Here is a 7,598-nt window from a genome sequence, read left to right on the forward strand (position 1 = left end):
GGTGAAGCGGGGGAGCCGCCATCTTGAATTAGTCGTCGGGATAGAAAATTCCGCTACAGACCGTGAGAGGGGGTGGGGGGAGGGTAGGCGAGGACTGCCCCCGCTAGGAGCTCGGGAGAAACGGAGCTGCGGAGTCTGCGCGGATGGGGGCGTGCTCTCTCTTCTCCCTGGGACTGCCGGAGCCGGCGCCGCCATCATTACCACTTTGCTTCCAATTTCTTGGCGTTAGCGCCACCTTCCTGCTCTTCCTCTGGCACCCATGACTGCAGCTTCCGCGGAATTTTAACTGTGCAGCCTCAGGCGGCCGCCACCTCCCTCCAACGCTCATTTGCCTCCTACGGATTGCACCTGGCTCTTGTCCTCCCGCGAGGAGCCTGCGCCCCAATGTGGGCTTGGGGTTGGGCCGGAGTCACCGGGTGGGGGGCCCCGTTCACGCGGGGCCCCCCACTGCCCTCCCATTCTCCCTCCCGCGTCCCGCTGTCCCCCAGCGCATCTCCCAGAGCCTTACCCTGTGCTCCTGTAACTTACTGGACCATTCAAAGATGGTCTTGTCCAAGAAACAAAGATGCCTTGGAATCAGAGAGTAAGGAGATTAAAAGAAAATTGTAGATTAATTTTGCAGCCACGTTCGGATGGTCCTGTGCCCTTGACTTGATTATACAACGAGAAACATTGTTGCTTTGAGTTGTTGCAGAATTAGAAAGAAACTAACTGGCTAGGAAAGAAGTTGGATCCATTCTCATTTTGTCCATACAGAAAAAGTACAAATCTCACAGACTGATAAAAAGTCATCAAGATTTAAAGTATCCATTTAATAAAGTTCTTGTCTTAAAAATTAAATTTAGAGCTTAAATACCTTTTTTGTAGATAATGTTTCCTTTGGTGCATTTTCAAATCTATAGACTACAAACGAGATGGAAGTTTTTGAAAAATTTCTAATCAAATGAGAACAGTGATGTGATGCAGAGTTTGTTGCCTAACAACATATATATATATATATATATAGGTTTCTTTCTCTTACATTGTAACATTTTTAAGGATGCTTTTTTTCATATCATTATTTTGAAATTTTTAGCAATATTTCTCAGTAAAATTAAGAAATTCTGGAAACAGTTGGTTTGAAATGTCACCAGAAAGCCTCTTCAGAATTTTGAATCAGTTGTAGGACAGTAAAGAGATGTATGGTGTAATGAAATTTGAAGATCCTGCTAAAAGTTGATGCCTCTTGAATACATTTGGTGGATTGTTGGCGCCTGTTGCTTTTTTCCAATCGAGCCTTTGCTCACCCCAAATAACCCTTGGTCTGTCATGAACTCGAAGGAATGATGATGCTGCAGGTCAAATTCACACGTTGGGGATCAGTCCTATGATAATTATAGTAAAATTGGATAACTTGTAATTCTTTTAAAGTGTAGAAAAGTCCTTTTTTTTTTTTAAACGCACTGACTTTAGAGATTGCCTCATGCAACCAATGTGTTTCAACTTGGTTATGAAGGAATTAATCATTCTTTTGTTTGAAAGGGCAATTCAGTTTGTTCACTTAGCCCTTTGGCTAATGTTTATATGATGAATGTTTGACTGTCCTAAAAACTAGGGAATGAATAAAATCCCTGGATTCTGGAGTTTTGGATTTAAATCTGTGTGACAGGTTACATAGTAGAAGATAATTCCAACATAAAATTGTAGCAGTGGTGTTATAAACTGCTTTTGTCAGAGTGACCTGCTAGTACACCAATGGTCTTTCAACTTTAAGTAAAAGGATCTCTCCTTGAGATTTCTGCTCTTGTGGGTATGCCTGGTTTTTAAAAACAGATGGGTTCCTCAATCTTTATGAAGTAGACATGTTTTTGAGTGGTTGTATGAATCATGTTTTTGTAAATGGAATCATTTTAAAGTGCTTTGGAGATGCATAAAAGAGATTTGTGGTAATTCTTATAAAATGAGTAAGAGAACCCAAACTTAGAATAACAAATTGGGTGAGTGATTAAAGTTGGGCACAGTTAACTTTTCATTTGTGTAGGTGTGTTTTCTTTTTAAAATGAAAATTAGTATGAAATAAATAGGGGGAAATGATAGCTCTTCTGGAGGTATACTATAGGGTAGTTCTGTTCCATATATACATACATATACACACATATTTACACCTCACTGACTTATTAAAGAGTTAAAGCTAAGCAGTCTATCTTTGTTTACACTGCCACTTGGCTTTATTAATATGCTTGAAATTGACTGTATTAAACATATATTGAATATGGTTTTCTGGTTTCCAACAGATTAGAGGCACCAAACTAGAAGAGATGAGAGCAACCTGTGTTAAGTTAATGAGAAAATCTCCAGAGAGGCGTGTAAGTTAGGGGAAGACACAATTATGGCAAAACTGACAGCTGATGGCCTGACCTGTAGAGAGGAAGGCAGAACAGCTAAAAATACAGATGATAGTTGTTTATCCTATTACAATAATGCATGTTGATAATGATGGAATCATCCAGAAGGGATTAAATTATGCTATTTAGAAAGGCAGGAAATTTTCTACATCTGTATGTATGGGGGACTATGGTTGTGTAACTACATAAAATGTTGGAATTGGTCAATATGTTTTGCTTTGCTGAACTGTTTCCCACCTCCCCTCACCCCTTTTTAAGAAATAAATGACTAGTTTAGAGAGGATGGAGGGATATTTTGGTTATTTTAGTTGATTAAAAACATCTCATTAAGAATTTTAAAGGAAGCATACACATATACAAAAGTTAAAAGAAATGATTAATAATACTGTACATTTCTATTGTGCTCTATATAGTTCAGAACATTTTCATATGAATGATCTTATTTGATGCTCAAAACAATCACGTGAGGTTAAGGGCAAATATTTTTCTCATTTTATAGATAGAAATGTAAGATTCAGAAACACTGTAACTTGTCTAAAGACATGTATGTCTGAGATTGTGGGGCCTGGTCTAGAACCTTGGTCCTCTTACTTCTAATCCAATGTTCTTTTGGAGCTGGAAGGGATAAACTTCAGTTAACTGGAGAATTCTGAGAATTACTTAAAGCTGTGCTATCTGATGAGAGATCCTATAACTTCACTTTTCTCACCTTAAAAAATTTCTCTTTCTCTTCACTTACCCTTTATCTTTTCAAGGTTGAAGCCTATACCTCTTTTGATCTCCTCTCCATCAGTTATCTCCCATTTCTCTTTCATCTTCCAGCCCTTCTATGATATCTCCCCTCCCCATCTTTCTAGAAAATATGCTGTTAGATTTTCCCTTTTCGAAAAACCAAAATTGCCCAAACCCTTTTGACCCTAATACTCTTGAGGCAGTCTAATATGGGGGTATAGGGAGAGGTACATTTTGCAACTCTGAGAGAACTGATTAGATTATTTTATTTACCAAAGCTAATTAGAATAGTTGCTTTTTAAGTCACTGGGAAAGGAGCTACCTCCTGTTCGTTAAATTAAGTATATTTTAGGGGATGTTTTCTGCCATGTTATTATTAGGTAGGACAATCACCATCACTCACTGTGAACGAGAGTGCAGTTTTTATTTGAGTAAAAAACCATGTTTTTAAAAGAAAGGGAGCTGGTATAGTACATAGAGTACTGGGCTCATAGTCAAGAATACTTGGGTTCAAATGCCATTCCAGTACTTTATTAGCTATATGACCTTGGGCAAGTCACAGAACCTTTATGGGACACAGGTAATTTCCTATGTGTTATTTACTAAGCCATAGATGAGTTTTCATCTGCATGTTTGTAGAAGGAATTCCCACACTATTTCCTGTGCTCCCCAAATCAAAGATTCTTCACATATTTAGGAAACATATCCTAAATTAGTGGGGGTTTTTTTTCAGCAAGAATATAAATATGAAATAAAGGTACGTGAGTTTTTAATAGTTTAGCTTTTGAATTTTTAAATACTATGCCAAGGTAAAATGTGTTTCTTGGGGAAAAAAGTTCATGTGAATATGAGCAGGCTTAACATACGGTATGTCAGTAGATACTTAAGCAGATCTTTGATCTCATTGTTGTGGATACCTCCTCTAACAGCTCACAAAGTTTTTATCTTCCATGGATGACTCTTGTCCGCATCATTCTGTTGATGTTCCAAAGGTGGGAGCTGGTGGGAGATTGGGAAGAGGGAAAGGGAGGAGAGGAGAGCAGAGGATGTTGCCGACTACTCACTGTGCTGGGTCTGTCTTCTAACTCTTTTGATCTTACCTAGATACCAGTGTGGAAAATCTAGGCTGCCCATTTGTTTTCGTGTGTGTGTGTGTGTACATTTATTTATTAAGATAGAACTTTGTTTCAGGAAGAATTAGGATGTTGTAAGCCCACATAATCATATGCAATTCTGCCTGCTCTATTCCTTCCATTTAATTCTAAGCCGAGTTCATTGTTTATCAGCAGTTTTTCTCCAAGATCTATCTTTAAAGAGATAGCTATCTCTTTATCTCTATATAGGAAAGATAAGCATAGAGATAGAGCAGTATATGTTTATAAATATCCAGATATATATATATATATATATATGTAAGTATAATATATACACATCTAGATGTTTATATCTATATCTATAGATAGATATCTTAATAGATATGGACCAGTTTTGTGGCTCTCCATCCATAGACTAGACAACAGACATTCTTTCATCCACTTTTTTTCATATGTGACTCATTGGACTGATAAATTTCCTCTGTGGGCTCTGTAGTATTTCATTGCTAGATGAAATCAGCATAAAGTCATCCACAAATAGGAGCATTGGAAGGATATCATTTGTGAACCCTTGCTTGTTACCCTCTTAATCTTCATTAAATATGCACTGAATGCTTGTCTACCTTATATAGAGGCAAAAAAGGTGCTATTTGGGTTAGTACTTTATATCTACTTGTTTAGTGTCTTTCAAGTTCATCCTTAAATGCTCTAGGAATTATTTTACTTAATTGAGCCTCCTATCAGTTTTTGATAAGCTTCTTTTTTCCTAGCTTATTGCTCTTTTTGGAAATGAGATGTTCATAATCTACCATCATCTCTACTTAAGCTAGTGTTATCCTTGCCTGCCATGTAACTCTCCCTTTCAAGGAGATCATATGTTTGTTGCTTGAGATGGTTTCTAAGTTTTTTTGGCCTTGTACATTTTAAGGAATTCATATATTCATTTTCTTAGCAAATGAGCATATTATATGTTGTCTCTTCATTCATTTCCCAATTATTGGCTTCAGTGACTTGTTTGGATAGGTCAGGTTGGAGCTAGTCTAATTTAATATGCTGTCTCCTTGTTTTCTAATTTGGTATTTTGATTTTTGCTCTTATAATTTGACAGTCTTGAACAGCAGACAGCAGATTTGGAAATGAACACTTAAAATTCAGTTATGGAACTAACTCCATTTTTGTCTTTTTTTTTTCAGTTTATTTGTAGATTAGAAAAATAAGATTAACTTAAGTTTCTAAGAGTATTTTTCAGTGGAGAATAAATTATTTCGAAGAATTTTTTTGTACGTAGTATCAAAGAAGAGCTGAAAGAGATATTAGATAATCTTAATCTCAACCCTGCTTTTTACAGATGTGCAACCTGAAGCCCAGAGAGGTGAACTGACTTGTTGACCTCCACATGGTGTGGCTGAGCTGGAATTTGGATCCAGGCCTTAGAACAAATCCAGAGCTTTCTTCATCAGACCCTGTTGCCTCTTCATTGGCAGAAAAAGCTTCCGTAAGTTGTATTCTGCTTCAGTGGATTGTATTGTAAACTCTTTGAAAACTCATCTTTTTATTTCCTTTGCATGTAAATAGGAGCTTAAATAATAATTGTTGAATTGAAAAGCCTTTCATGACTTCAGGTGTTCAAGTAAAAATTCTGTTGTCCTTTCTTTAAAAACATTTGGAAAAAAAAAATTTTGGAGAATAACTTTCTTGAATGATTGGTTTACCATGAGCCTTCAGATTTGCTATACAGTAGAACAATAGGTTTGGAGCCTGAGGATTTGTGTTTGAATCCTTGTCTCTGCCACTTCATACTTATACAACTTAACTTTTAGAGGCCTAAGCTTCCTCATCTGTAAAATGAAAGAATTGGACTAAATTAGTTGCTTAGGTCACTTCCAACTCTAGATTCCATACTCTTATGATCTTAAGAATGATAGTTTTGGGTATGAGAAAAGCAATCAACAGTTTTATTTTCTCCCTGACCTACTGTGACCAAAGTTTTTTGATTTTTTTTTTTTTTTTTAAGCAATTGGGGTTAAGTAACTTGCTCAAGGTTACATGGCCAGGTGTTTCTGGGTGGATGCTAAATAAGTGTCTGAGCCTGGATTCGATCCCTAGGTCATCCTGACACTGGAGCCAGTACTCTTACTCGCTGTGCTACCTGGCTGCCCCATCACTGTGCTACCTGGCCGCCCCAAGTTTTTGATTTTTAATCTTAATTGCTTTTCTGATTTCAGTGTTTTAAATTTTTATCTGTCTTATGATGTGAAGGGAAACCTACATGTTTTAAACATACGTTTCCTGAAGGACACAGGATTTGTGAGTTTTAATTGAAGGAAGGGAAATAACTTGTTGAATCAATTTATGTCATTTTTTGGGGTGAATTAGAAAATACAGATAACATATTTTGGAGACTTGATTTATCAAAATCTGAATTTGCAAAGAGGTTTATATTAGTGTGTTTTAATAGTTCAAATTACAAAACAATGCATATAGTTCATTAAGTATATGAACCTAGTGGCTGTAACTCTCCTAGAATGCTGTTTTGTAAGATATAGGGGTTTTAATAAATATTTTATCAAATGAATCCTTAAAGCCATGAATGGTGAGAAAAGAAACTTAACTTAAAGTTCAGATGTTTGGAGAGGTGTGCCAGTAATTAGAGTTAAATTCAAAATGAAGAAAAAGAAGTTCAGAAATTATACATAAATGGGAAGAATGAGATCTTTTTTTGGGCCTTTTTTGGAGGGCAGTTGGGATTAAGTAACTTGCCCAAGGTTACACAGCTAGTTTTTTTGTGTGTGTGTGTTAAGTGTCTGAGGCTGCAACCAACCTCAGGTCCTCCTGACTCTGGGGCTGGCGCTTTACTCACTGCGCCATCTAGCCGCCCCGAGATCTTATTTGTTAAAAATTTAGCATATACTTCATTTGCATCAGGAGGATAGAGGAAATTTTGTTTAGTGATACTAAATAGGATAGATATATCTCAGTGACGATGGGTTGAATAAAGTAATTTATGACTAGGGACATTTTGGATTGATTAAAGACTTTTAAAAAAATATATAAATTAATTTAAAATACATTTTGTGAACTTGTTGACTGTTATCTAGGCAGAACATAACTTTACTGTGCAAACTTTCTGTTGGTGTATTTGTGGATTTTATTACTAATTTATTCAGAATAAGGGCCAATACTTAAGCTTTGCTCTTTATCCAGAAAAATTTCAATTTTTACTTCAAATTTACCTTTTATGTTAACTTCTTTTTTTTTCTTTTTGTTTTTTGGAGGGGGGAGGTAGGGCAATTGGGGTTAAGTGACTTGCCCAAGGTCACACATCGTGTGTGTGTGTGTGTGTGTGTGTGTGTGTGTGTGTGTGTGTGTGTGTGTGTGTGTGTGTGTG

General features: G+C 36.7%; 1 protein-coding gene across 4 annotated transcripts in view; it reads left to right on the forward strand.

Moving 5' to 3' along the window:
- ZFX (zinc finger protein X-linked) overlaps positions 1–7,598 on the forward strand; it is a 63,879-nt gene that overhangs the window by 1,347 nt on the left and 54,934 nt on the right. For 3 of the 4 annotated variants that reach the window (XM_069065634.1, XM_069065635.1, XM_069065632.1), the window contains exon 2: positions 5,559–5,705. The gene's annotated coding sequence lies outside the window, so the exon portion shown is untranslated. Of the gene's footprint in view, positions 1–2,273; positions 2,346–5,558; positions 5,706–7,598 lie in introns of all 4 variants that reach the window. The other variant, XM_069065633.1, reaches the window with a different exon arrangement.

Source organism: Petaurus breviceps, unplaced genomic scaffold (genome assembly GCF_028583685.1).
Source record: "Petaurus breviceps papuanus isolate PSGF00001 unplaced genomic scaffold, PetGlider_PUasm1.0 90696, whole genome shotgun sequence".
NCBI classification, from domain to species: Eukaryota; Metazoa; Chordata; class Mammalia; order Diprotodontia; family Petauridae; genus Petaurus; species Petaurus breviceps.